We start from the raw sequence: 14167 nt of genomic DNA, 5'->3' as shown, positions 1-14167 counted from the left end.
AATGGGCCCATACTGGGGCAAAATTTTTATTTCCAAGATTTCACAAAATAAGCCCACACTGGGGCAAATTTTTGATAGTCCATTTGAGGATTTTGTCAAATACTCAAGCAAGACTTTCAAATCAATCACGCTGCCTTTTTCATGAAAATTTGAGTGCATGTAAGCCCCTGTGCAGGTATTCACAGTTGAAGTCAACGAAAAGCTTCTGAGTTGTGGAAGGCCGATGCCGAAGAGAGAGAAGAAAGAAGGGAAAAGGGGCCTACACTGGGGCAAATTATTTTTGAAAAAAAGATTCTCTCAGAAAATCAGAAAAAATTCAAAAATCAAAAAGCAAAAATCAAGTTCAAAATTTTTGTTTCTTGGAAAATCAAATTTAATTTCTTGTATCTTGACAAATCAAATCCAATTTCTTGACCAATTGGATGGCAGGATTGGGTCTTATCCCACTGACCATTCACAATGTCACGTTGGGCCTGGACTTCGTGCCGCCAACTTCACTTTATCACGTTGGGCCTGGATTCCGTGCCGCCAACTTCACTTTATCCCGTTGGGCCTGGACTTGGTGCCGCCAACATCACTTTATCCCGTTGGGCCTGGATTTCGTGCCGCCAACTTCACTTTATCACGTTGGGCCTGGACTTGGTGCCGCCAACATCACTTCATCACGTTGGGCCTGGATTTTGTGCCGCCAACTTCACAAAATTCACGTTGGAGCTGGGTTTTATCCCGCCAACCTCGGCAGAACTGGGTTCTATCCCGCTGGCCGCTTTTATCACGTTGGAGCTGGGTTTTATCCCGCCAACCTCGGCAGAACTGGGTTCTATCCCGCTGGCCGCTTATATCACACTGGAGCAGAGGTTAGTCCCGCCAGTGTGCATTTCATTCACAGCCACTGGAGCAGAGGTTAGTCCCGCTAGTGTGCATTTCATTTTCAGCCACTGGAGCAGAGGTTAGTCCCGCCAGTGAGCATTTCATTTTCACAGCCACTGGAGCAGAGGTTAGTCCCGCCAGTGTGCATTTCATTTTCAGCCACTGGAGCAGAGGTTAGTCCCGCCAGTGTGCATTTCATTTTCAGCCACTGGAGCAGAGGTTAGTCCCGCCAGTGAGCATTTCATTTTGTACCGCCACTAGCCGTTGGGTCAGTCCCACTAGTGCGCCTTTCATTTTACCCTGCCGCTAGCCGTGGGTCAGTCCCACTAGCGTGCATTCCATGATCTTAAAGCTTGTTCGGGTCAGTCCCATGATTTTAAAGCTTGTTCGGGTCAGTCCCATGATTAAAAGCTTATTCGGGTCAGTCCCATGATTAAAAGCTTATTCGGGTCAGTCCCATGATTTTAAAGCTTGTTCGGGTCAGTCCCATGATCTTAAAGCTTGTTCGGGTCAGTCCCATGATTTTAAAGCTTGTTCAGGTCAGTCCCATGATTTTAAAGCTTGTTCGGGTCAGTCCCATGATTTTAAAGCTTATTCGGGTCAGTCCCATGATTAAAAGCTTGTTCGGGCCAGTCCCATGATATTAAATTTTGTTCGGGTCAGTCCCATGATTGAAATCTTCTCGTTCGGGTCAGTCCCCTTTTAAACTTCTTATTCCAGTCAGTCTTGTTTTAAAATTCTCGTCTGGGTCTATCCCATTTAAAATTCATGTTCGGGTCAGTCCCGTTTTCAATTCGGTTCGGGTCAGTCCCGTTTAAATTCCTGTTCGGGTCAGTCCCGTTTAAATTTCTGTGCGGGTCAGTCCCGTTTAAATTCCTGTTCGGGTCAGTCCCGTTTAAATTCCTGTTCGGGTCAGTCCCGTTTTAAATTTCTGTTCGGGTCAGTCCCGTTTAAATTCTGTTCGGGTCAGTCCCGTTTAAATTCCTGTTCGGGTCAGTCCCGTTTAAATTTCTGTCTCGGGTCAGTCCCGATTTTAAAATTTTTCTGTCAGGGGTCAGTCCCCATCGTTTGAGTAATTCACAGCCAAATAACACAGGTAAGTATTTGGTGTCTACTTCTTTGTCTCAAGTTTTTTCAAAACTCAGACAAAGAGGGGCAAACTGTAGACACCAAATTTTTGGTGTTTTATTATTTATTTATTTATTTACTATTCATTTTTATTTGTTCTATTTTTATTTGTCACATATAGTTTTATTTACTTTTAGTTTTAGTTATTTTAGCCATTTTAGCTAGAATTTCTCAAAGGAAAAAGAAAAGTGTTCAAAAAATATGTTTTAGTTGTTTAGGATTTAGTTTCATTATTTAAAGGAAAAAGGAAAAATGAAAAATGGAAAAATGGAAAGTTGCGCTTTGTCGTTTCTAGTTTATTTATTATTATTATTATCAATTTTGTTTAATTATTTGATTAGTTGAAAAAAAAAAAAAAAAAGTGAAACGCGGCATACAAGCTGCGTATTGCCGCAGCTTGCAAACTGAGAGTTTCGGGCAGCCCTTGGCTGTAAATACAGAAAAAGGACTGAAGGTTTAGGGTTGGTTTTGTCCCCCATATAAATACAAATGAAAGCAGCAGCCGCAAGGGGGGATTCTTAGGGACTGAAGGTTTAGGGATTCTTAGAGAAAGAGGGTGGATGGCGGAAAGAAAAGCTGAACAAAAAGGCTAGACAAAACAGAGGGAGCATACGGTTGGGGTTGGAGGAAAAACTGAAAACAACTGAAAGGGAGAGCCGAGAGCAAGAGGAGGAGAAAAAACAGAGAGCTGTGCAAAAGGTTAGAGCTTTGAAGAAAGGAAAACCAGAGAGTTTTCGGGGGTTAAGGGCTGAGAGGCTGAGCAAAGAAAAACCAGAGCAGCGAGTGACGGAACAAAACAGGAGCGGAAGGGCAAGGCAGAAAGGGTTCTCGGCTGAGAGATTGCAGAAAAGAAAGGTGACGGAACCATCTTCAGCATTCAATACTTGGGGAGATCATCTGAGTTTCCGCACTTCAGGTATGGTTTTCACCTTTATAGCTACAAGCTGTCTCTTTTAGTTGCTTTCTTGCTTTCCGCTGCTGTATTCTGGTTCTGTTTGTTTCAATGTTGATTGATGGCCTTTGTTTGGGTCTAATGGCATTTGTTTAGGTAACATTAAGCCTGGAGTTTGGGTAAATGAGTTAGTTTCTGTGCGGTTGAGTCTTGGCTGAACAAAATTGCAGAGAAATTTTACAGCTTTGATCGTTTGGTGCTTAGAATCTTGGGATTGAATTTAAGAGACGGAAACTCAGGGATTTTCGGGGGCTGATTACTTGCACGTTTGTTTTTTTTTATGTTTGCTTACGGTTTGGCATGTGCTTGTTGCGTAAGGCTGCTAAAAACTCAAAGTTTCAAGTTGTGTTAAGATCTGCGCATAAATCTGCTGAAGCAAAGCATGAAACTATTGTTTGGTGCAGTAGCCTGGGCAAATTGGTTCCTTTACTTGTTCAAACTTCAGCTTCTCCGATATTTATACATCTGATTTTGAAGGCATCTGAAATATGTCTAAGTGCTTGCTGAAAAATGCTTGTTAGCTTGCTGAACCAGAAATTCCCAGCCTTGTTTCCCTGCTTTGCATGTTTTTTTACTGCAATTTTTACAGCAGGAACTTGCGAAGCTGTAAAAAGAAATTAGCAAAGAAAATAGCTTGCTTGTTAGGACAGTAGAAAGATAAAGTCAGCAGCATTTTTTCCTGTTTGACGTCTTTTGCTGGAATTTTTTTTATCAAAGCTATGGTAGACAGTTAGGTCGAAGGTTTGTCACGGCCATGCCCGGAACTTTTGGGTTTGTTGCTGCTATATTCGAAACTTGTGGCTGGTTCGAATTTGCTGCTGCAATTTCTGTTGCAGCTATGTTCAATGCTCCAAATTCAAACTTGCAACGAAACTGTTTGATGATTGATGATTGAGCTCTAAGCTTTTGATGAAAGATGGTTGATGATTGAACTCTAAGCCAACTGCATTTTAGTTGATGTTTGATAGGTGGAACTCTAAGTTTTTGATGAGCATGTTTGCATTGTGCAAAAGGTAAAAGCTGCGGCTGGAGCTTGCAGCAAGCTTGAAAGCAAAAGAAAGCATGCTTCATTTTTAGTTGCAGTAGTGAAAGTCCCACGTAGCTTGCATGAATTTGCATGAAAGAACTTCCAAAAATTGCACTCCAACCCCTTGGCTTCTAACTAATGCTACTATGACCGACCAATTGAATAATTTTCATCAATTTGGTCCTTGGTAATTTTAATTTGTGCAACTTCATTGCTCGTTGGCTTCAATTAACTACCATGCTTTGTCAATTGCACTTAAGTCATGACTTTAGGGGCTTTATGATCAAGTGAGTTGATGTTTTGCCTATTTTCTTTAGTTTTTCCAAATAAATTGGTACCTTGACCATTTCTTTTGTTTTGGAGGATAAATAAGTGATTTCACTTCATTGGGGCCCAATTGCAAGGGAGGTAACCTCTATCTCCTTGATTTTCATTTCTCCTATGTGATCCTACGTGCTATGTGAATATGCATGTCTACTTCGCTTTACTTGCTTCCCTTTAATTCCTTGCGTTTATTTCATTTACTTTACTTTTATTTAAGTTATTCATTATGGGGTATGTGTACACCTCTTGGCTTGTAATAGATAGGGCTTGGCGAGCTTTCTTGTCCATTTTCCCTTTCCCCCTTTGTCTAAGGTATTCATTATGGGGTATGTGTACACCTCTTGGCTTGTAATAGATAGGGCTTGGAGGAGCATTCGATGAAGACCTATCGAAGACGTGTGCCTAGCTAGCAAATGTAATAGTTAGGGCTTTAATTGCCTTATGTGTCTTGCCTGCTTAGTTGTTACATGTTAATTTGCTTTGTTAGGGCCTTGCATCTAGTCGAGCATGCTAAATGTTATGTGCTACGTGTTTACGAGTGTTTGGCATGTCTACTCGCTTTCCATAACCATGAATGAATGTGATGGATGAATGTACGTCACCACACTAGTCCAATGCTAGTCGTGGCTCATTATTTCATTAGGAATTCATAGAAAGGGCTAGCCCAACGCTAGACCCAATAGGATTTTTCCTTTGTTTTTCATTAATGCATTATTTGCCTGTCCACTACATATCATGCATTTTTCCTTAGTTTTATCATCTGGCATGCTCCTCGATTCCCCTTTCCCCTCACTTTAGGTCTTGCATCTCATGCTAGTTAGGGTACATTTGCCTGAAGAGTCCCCTTCTGATAAGGGAAACGAGCGAGTGTGGCTACTCGATAGCCTTAGCACGCTAGTTTTGCTTTCTAATCAAAGGGAAAATCGAAGTCGAAAAAGTTAGGAGTCATTCCCATACCCGACCTGATGCATTCCTTTAGGTTCATTCATTCTCATTTATCACTTACTCATTTTTTTCAATTCACATTTCCTCATCACTTTTCCTTTCCTTATTGTTCATTTTGATTTCTACTTCACAAAATTGCACTTAATTATACCTATATGCACTTATCACTATATTTCATACACTTGCACACGAACACTTGGATTTTTCATACAATTTCACACATGCACCTTTTCATACACTTGCACACAAACACTTGGATTTTTCATACAATTTCACACGTGCACCTTTTTATACACTTGCACACTTGCACTTTAGCCATCATTTGCATTAATCGACCTCTATAAGGTTTTCTTTTATTGGCCGCCACAACTCATGTGGTTGGGACCAAAAACCTTACAAGAGACATTTTAGAATTTAGGTTTGCATTTTTTTCTTTCTTTTTGCATTCATCTAGTCAAATCCAAAACATGCAATAACATATTTTTGGTAGAAAAATTGGGAAAAGTGGGGCTAAATCACGCAACTAGCCTTGGCTAGGTCGAAGGGGTGCCTTGGATTTTTATCCTTGCCTTCCCCTTCGTCAAATGTGACTCCCGAACCTTTTTCGTTGGTTTACGTGGACTAGGAGTCGTTTAAAAGGGGTTTCTTTCTACCTTTTCTTTAAAAAAATCACTTTTTGGTGACTTGGTACACCCTAACTCTGTACCAAGTGGCGACTCCGTTTTTCATTCAAAAAACCCCTTTTGAACTTTATTTGGCCAAATCGTCGCATTCTCAAAGTCCCATGGCCCTTTTACTTTTCATTTTACACACATTCACATTCCACTACTCACACACCACACACACTCGATCAAAAAGTGGGGCGCGACAATTAGACTTTCGGTTGTTGTATATTTTGGAAATTGATGTATCTTTTGGGTACCCTGACGTGAGAATTGGATGACTTATGTATCCTGAACTTATGGTGTAAGATTAGATGTTATTTATAGAAGTTTCTGCACTTATTGTACTTTGCCTTGTCGCTTTGGGATACTATTGTATTAAGCTTGAATGAAAATTGTACCGAGTTCTGGCGAGAGCTGGGCAAGCGTCCCGCGGATACCCTTTGGTTCGCCTTAGGGAGAAGTGGGGGCGTCATAGTTGGTATCAGAGTTTAGGTTTTAGATCTCTGTAGTGTATCTTAGGCTTAAAAGTTTAGGATGCCGGACTGTGGAACAGGTTGGAAAGTTAAGTGACAGCTTGTGAAAATGAAAACTAGAACCTAGGTTTGAATTAGTGGATGACAAGGAGTCTTGATTTTGTGTGATACATGTGGGATAGTACGAAATGATCAGATCTAGTTTATTGAATATATTTGGACCTACATGAGCTTTTGCTTCTAAGGGTAAGTTATGGGAGGTAAGGGTGATATTAAATGGTCTCGGGACGCCTTCCGGTGGTCCATTATTGAGAAAGACCTAAGGGAGCATGGGAGAGATAATCCAATTCACAGAACTAGGAATTCATGTGATTTTCAAAGGACTTGTTCGCGCCCAAACAATGGGGTGTCAATAGTGGTCGATCATTAAAAGTGGCTATTCGAGGAAATTAGGGTGATTCGAGAGGATAATCGAGAACTGAGGGCAATTGCGGATGCCTAGACTACTAGAATTCCTGAAGTGGAGATTGAGATACTTAAGGAGCGAGAAAGACAAGGGCTCCTTGTGAGAATCTTTAAAAAAAAAGCTGAGAACCGACTTGCAAGGGTAGTACATGAAATTAGAGACCGGACGGATAAGTCGATGGTTGGGTGTGTTACCTTGGTTGAACAAGTAGAGAATGACAAGATACTCGATATAGGACATGGGATTAAAACTCCTAGTACTGGAAATGAAAACGATCCTACGGGGGTAGTAGAGATTTTTGGTTCCGCCAATCATTAAACTAGTGATTTAAACTATTTTAATAGTTTTGCCAAAGATAGATGGGGTGGCACTCGCTTAAAGGCCATTGCATTTTGTATCTTGTTTTACTATGTTTTCTCTCTTTTGAGGCAATTAAACGTTACTCACGACATGCTTGACTTTACTGCTTTATGATTTTAAATCCATGATGGGGTTGTACACATTTGTGATTATTTCGGAGTCTTCCCTTTTATTCTTGTATTTGTTTGGCGTGATAAAAGTATCACTTTTCAAACTCCATTTGTGTACACTCACCTTACGTCATGCCTTCCAACATGTTAAATTTATGGATGGTCAAAAGAGTGAAAAGGGATCGAAGGCAAGGGGTTAAGTAACTCCAAACTCAAGGGAGTGATTATAGGGCGACTATTGGATTGAACCAAAACCCTAGAAATGAAGGAAAACAATCGCGTAGTTATTGTTATTAACCAGACGATTGATGTCCTAACACGATTAGTTGAGCACTAAAGTTCTAAACCAAGCAACCAACCTGGGGACCAAGAGAGAGATGTGAGAAATGGAATGATTCTTGAAGTTCGCCTATCTAGGCTTCATGGAGAACCTAATTTCGAAATAGTAAGATTGATTTGGAAGGATACAATAAGGTACTAATGAAACTAAGAGATTATGATCTCTTCTCGAACAACTTCATAGACAAGTATTGGAGAGTGAGGTAAGACCTGAAAACTCTATATCAAGGAATAGAGTCCCCGTATCTTGTTGTATTCGTGAGTAATGGTAGTAAATTTATGGAGAATTGAGAGATCACCCATGTTTAGCAGAGAATAGCTAAGATTTATATTTCGGAACGACCTCTAAGCGAAAGAATGAAAGAGTAATATGGCTCAAACTTCCATTATAAATAGCTACCTATTTTTATCTTTTGATTTGCCTGGCAGGCTAGCATCTGAGTTAAGCCAACTGGTGAGATGACAACTCTGGAAGAAATGCGTAAGGAAATGGGTATTCTTCGAAATGAGATCGAATTTCAAAAGAAATTGGCTGACTACTGGGAAGGACGGTGGAAACAAGAATACGCAGAGAAAACTGAGTTGCTACGTAAAAATATAGAACTGGAGAAGGAATACAAAAAAAATTCTCAAACTAGTCAAGCCGTCACTTCTCACACAAAATGTGGATATTGTGGCAAGATGAACCACACTGAGGACAAGTGCTGGATAAAGCAAGGAAAGTGTCTGTGGTGCGGTAGTATCGAGCATAAGATTTCGAATTGCCCTGGTAACTCTAAAAAGAGGAAATACTCAGCGGCCAGCTAGATCCGCCACCAAACAATTGAGTGCCAGAAGGAGGTCTAAGCGCTGGAAGTTTTACGAGTAGGGGTGGTTAACTCCACTCGAGGAATAAAGGTTGTAACTTTACCCTAGACTAGACTAGTACTTTTGGAGATTTAATTTTTTGTATAAGGGAAAGTCTTTTGTTATTTTGTATCTTGGTAACTCGGCACGGTTTGCTATAATTTCGTTGTTTCCCTTCCCCTTTTGAAATAGTTTGATAAATCTATCCCAACTTGATGTACTTATTATGATCTTTATGACATATGAAACTTTACTCCGCTTTTGATTGGTTTTATGACTTACATGTATGTTCAAATCGTGCCCCACATTTTAGATTGTAATAGGACACGAATGATGTTAGACGTGGTCAAGATTGTACTTGAAAGTATAGACTACCCTGAGGTCTTGGAGGCGACCAGGGATCGTGACCAAATCGAGAACTTAGTGTTGAATTTGAGATCCAATATTTGATCGCCAATTTGAGATATTAAAAGTAGTGAGATTTGGGTTAGTGAAAAGGACATAGTTGATGGATTGACTGAGACTAACGATTAAGGACCGGATATCATATTTGGAATAGACGCTTGAGGCTATATATATATATATAAATTATTGAGACTTGAACGATGTGACTATTAAGGACAAATACTCCGTAACCTCACATAAACGAGAATTATAATCAAGGGCCAGGAGCAGTGCATAAGGGATTTAAAGTAGAGTTACTGCCAACCGGGAATCCTAGGAACTGATGTGCTTAAAACCATCTCCAATTCAAGGTGGGGATGCTTGAATTTTCAGTGATACCCTTTGGGTTGACCAATGCACTGGCAGCAATTATGACCTGAATGTATCAAGGTTTTAAATCGTGATTGGATTAATCTATGATGGCAATTATTGATGATATATCGGTAAACTTTAAGGTTTGAAAAAAAAGCATGGAAAAACACTTGATGATAGTTTTACAAATCTCGAGGAAGCGCCAACTTTCGTTAAGTTCAATAAGTGTGAGTTCGATTGGAAGGAAATAGTCTTTCTAGGTTATACAATATCTAAGGAAGGAATTGTTATTGACTCAGCTACATTGGACATTGTTTAAGAGGAAACGACTAGAAAATCCTACTGAAATTTGGAGTTCTTAGGGGTAATCGAACCTTTCCTTTGGTTTAATCAAGGGATTTTCCAAGAGTACAAGACTTGGCAAGTTATTTGGGATTTTAAATGCGAGAAAGAATTTTAAAAGTGAAAGGTGTTTAACCGATGCACTTGTGTTAGTCTTACCGAGCGGAGGAGGTAGCTTTGTGATTTGTCCAGATGCTTTAAAGGGTGGATTAGAATGTATACTTACGATACAGAATGAGACGATTGTGTATGTCTCTAGAAAGTTAATATACCACGAAAGAAAGCAGCCAACTCATGATTTGGAAATAGTGGCGGTAATAGTAGCATTAAGAGTGAAGACGTTACCTATGTGAGATAGACATAAGGCCGATTATGTTGCTCTATGACTTGGAAATTAAAATATCTAATGGGGAAAATCAAGGTTTGATTGCTAGTTGAATCAATAGAAATTGTGCAGCGTGGGTTGGAAAAAAAACGTAAGTTAATGATTGATCTGGTAGACTTAACCAGTACGAGAATGATATTGTCCTAGGTGTGAATTTCAAGGACGAAATTCCTTTTAAGGAGGGGAAGATGTGAGAACTCGAAAATTTCTGTTTATTTATCGAATATTACAAGTTTACTTAAATAATTAGTTACTCATTTTTTCCGAATTATTTATTTAGACAATTTAAAATTTATTTATATGGAACAATGCCCCTTTTATATTTTAAAGCGTTTTGTTGAAAAATTCACTTTTCAAAAATTCGTTTAGTTTGGAACAACGAGTGCACGTCTTTCGAGACTATACTTGAATCGGGAGTATATTAATATTGGAGAGTTAAGAATGATCAATGCACTACTACAAAAATGTCCTTTTATGACATTTAAAAGCGTCATTATAGCTTGATGTAATGACGTTTGATCTATAATGACGCTATGCTAGAAACGTCGTCCATTTCAGCGTCACTATAAGTTTTATGACAGTTACACGAGTCATAATTTATAGTTCTGTTGGCATTTGTAAACGTCATTATTTATCGTTTTAATGACACTTTCAAATGACAAGAAATGCTAGAGAAGAGTTAAGGTTATATGAATCTAAAGTGATACTCTTAACTGTCATATATTGGATCTATCTTGACGCTTCTATTGTGTAAGTACAATAAGATATTATGACACATTTGCAGTATAAGTAGAATGAAATATTATGACGCTTTTATGGTGTAACTAGATTAGGTTGTTCTGACACTTGTTAACATGAAATTTTGTGAATATTATGAACCGCAAAAATCAAAGTGGTGACACTTTTAAGTGTCAATACATCATATTGCATTAGCCCTGTATACCATCCGGATTTTTATACCCAAAAGTAGAAATCACATTTCATCCTGCCTGCACAATGTAGATTCTAATTTTTGGAATAGTAAAGTTATTAGTACCACCATATAAAAGAAAACCAAAGTGATTTACATTTTCATAGTAGTTAGTGCAATACAATCAACTAAACTGGTGCAAAAGTACATCATCCAAGCAACTTACATGGCTGCTATGTCAACAAATTACATGCTAATTCAGAGATTTTTCAACAGTCATGAGTATTGCAATAGCATTGCCAATACATATCAAAGAAGCAATAGTTCAACAAGAGCTCAACAAAAAACGCCTTGACAATGTCTTCAAAAAATGGCCATTTGACCCAAGGATCCTTTAGTTTTCTTCAAGATTCATCTACAAGTGTCATAAACCAAGAAATAGGAGTTACAAATCACATCTACAACTCTTCTTTTACAGTTTTAATGTTAGAAAATAAATAAAAACTAAGTTAAACAAATGATAAAGATAAGATAAAAAGATTACTAGGTTTAAACTCGCATGTTGCAAGCTATGGAATCTCAATGGATCCAGGACAGCGTGTGCAGCAACTGAGAAGGCCCAAGGAAGGTCAATTGTGGACAATATTTTATACTTCTCAGGTATTATGATGGTAGGACTAGGAAACACATTTGACAGATCACTTAAGCAGCTAACTTGGCTTCATCTTTTTGGGTTCTAAAAAGGATGCGGAGGTCATTGATGATGTAAAGACAAATTCTTGAATCAATAATCAGTAGCATATGGATATCTTGTCTACTAATCAATTACAATCTGACCAAATGCTAAAATAACCTACTTTGGACAATATTAGATTTCAAACAAGTGAGAGACACTTTAGGTCAGGCCAAGGCACGAGCAATATTCCCTTTGCCTCCTCTCTCCTCCTATCACCAGAAGAGCAACAAATCTTCAATGTGTCTCATGCTAGATGAGGACATGAGCATAAACAACCAAGAAAATTAAAGCACTACAAGCTATGTAGTAAACTGTGTTTCAGCTTCCACTAATTCCAGCTCTATAATTATGTTAACCAGAATTTAGTTGGATTCCATACTCCAAGGAACTACAACTTCAATCTTGCATACCTAAGTGGCAATAGTAAGCTATATATGTATATTATGCCAGTCAAGTAATAAGACTTGGAACACAGAATGCATGCCACAAAGGAAAGGATTGGGTCTAAACTCTTTTAGCTCGTTCCTGAGGCCTCCCAGGCCTTAGTTACACTTAAGAGGGTCAAAAGACAAGACTTAGAATAGACTGCATACTGGCTTATGAATCAACTCATAAATATGCATATACGCCTATTACCTCCATCATCCCAGTATGCACTACAGAAACCATCAGAGGTTGGATTGGAAGGAATACAGTAGAGGCTGCCATGAGCAACTTTGGGTTCTCAGTGTGCAGTGCCCTTGACAAACACTACAAAGGAATCAGTAATAAACGTCAATTAGAAATAAACGTCAATTAGAAAACCAAAAGAGTAAAATGTAATCCAGATCTAGGTTATTCAATGAAGGTTTACTGGTTAGCTAGTATCCAGAAAATGCTTGGGATAAATACTATTGAGAAAATCTTACAGGTATTGAATCAACCTAACTGAACTTGTAGCAGAAAAAATACAAACTGCAATTGAACGCTACTGTTTATACAACAGGAATATCCTAATCTTTCCATTTCCTCTGTTCCTCATGCTAGACATAAAGTGAAAAGCAACAAATCAAACAATGGATGGTGAGCAGCATATACTCATCAAAATCAAGAAAATCTTCTAAACCAGCTTTATACTAATCACTTGATCGTGACATACTCATCCATCTTTTATCCATGTTCACACAGATTCTAATTATATAAAAAAAAAAAAGAAAGCTTCATTAGCATCTACAAGATAATTCTACCTAAACTATTACTGATTTTTGCATCAAACATTTACTTAGATAAGAAAACTAATCCAAGTATCAAAACAGAATGTAAGAACTAATCCAAGTGTTCTAGACATATCAAAACAGAATGTTCACATATCCAGGTGTTATAGACTTTTGAGTAATAAGAACTAATCCAAAAGTATCAAAACAGAATGATATCAAAAGGAAAGACAACAAAAGTTCAATTCCAGATTGTAAGACACAAACTATCGAACAGATGGTAGGCACAAAAGAATAACAGTCTACGGAATACAAAATTAGTCCAATAATGTAGCCAATATCAATTTGAGATAGAGAACTTGGACAAAATATTAGCAACCCAACTAATCAGCAATAGAAGTTCTATCCAATTGAAAATAACTGCCATGAACTTTAATGTATTGGTAACCTAAGAGTAGCAGAAACTTAATGTATAATTTTGGTTACCAACAACTCCAATTTGCTCCAAGTGGAAAGGGAATCAACGATCAATGCTCGCTAGATGGAATCGAAGATGATGGCTGCTACAAACTTGAAACTGCATTGATGGAATAAGCTTGACTTAGTCACCACTTGATATATGCTATGTATGTAAGATGCACTTTGCATTAGAATCTTACGGATAGAGCATTCTATATCAAGTTCAATACCAATAATGCAAATGTTAACAAGTCAAAAACCAGGTTGACACCTCAACAATAATTCTTCAATCTAAAACAAAGATATCAATATTAGTATCGACAATTGCTAAAAACCAAATAACTACTATGTTTCTAGGCAAATCCACTAGCCACGCTTATAGTCTTTATTAGCATTTAGCAAATTACCAAATGAGAAAGCGTTGTAGAATCAGCACATATTTAACATACATGTCAACCAAAAAATTCTCAAGAAGCTTGCAAATGGAATACCTAGCAAATAACCTTAGCCCCCTTTTTTCCTCATCTTAGCAAATGGAATATTTAAGGGATTTTCGATTTTAGTCATCAGTTGCTTGCTATTAATCCTGCGTAGGATTTCCTATCAGAATTGCAATTGAGTAAATAAAGCTTCAGTTTTATGGCATATCGACTCCAATTGAAAGCTTTCGATTCTAGTTCCGATGGAGAACCAAAAGGAGAAAAACAAATATGATTTTCGGTCTTAAAACAGAATTGTGGCGTGATAAAATTAAAGCTTGATTAACACATGAAATAAGTAACTAAAGTAAGGGCCGCAGTTATACAAACAGAAAAATAAATAAATAAATAAGCTATATCCCTTTTGCTTTTATGTTACAAAGTTTCACACAGCCAATTAAA

This window comes from Coffea eugenioides, chromosome 3 (assembly GCF_003713205.1).
Source record: "Coffea eugenioides isolate CCC68of chromosome 3, Ceug_1.0, whole genome shotgun sequence".
Lineage (NCBI taxonomy): Eukaryota > Viridiplantae > Streptophyta > Magnoliopsida > Gentianales > Rubiaceae > Coffea > Coffea eugenioides.
Note: the sequence above shows the minus strand (reverse complement) of the source record.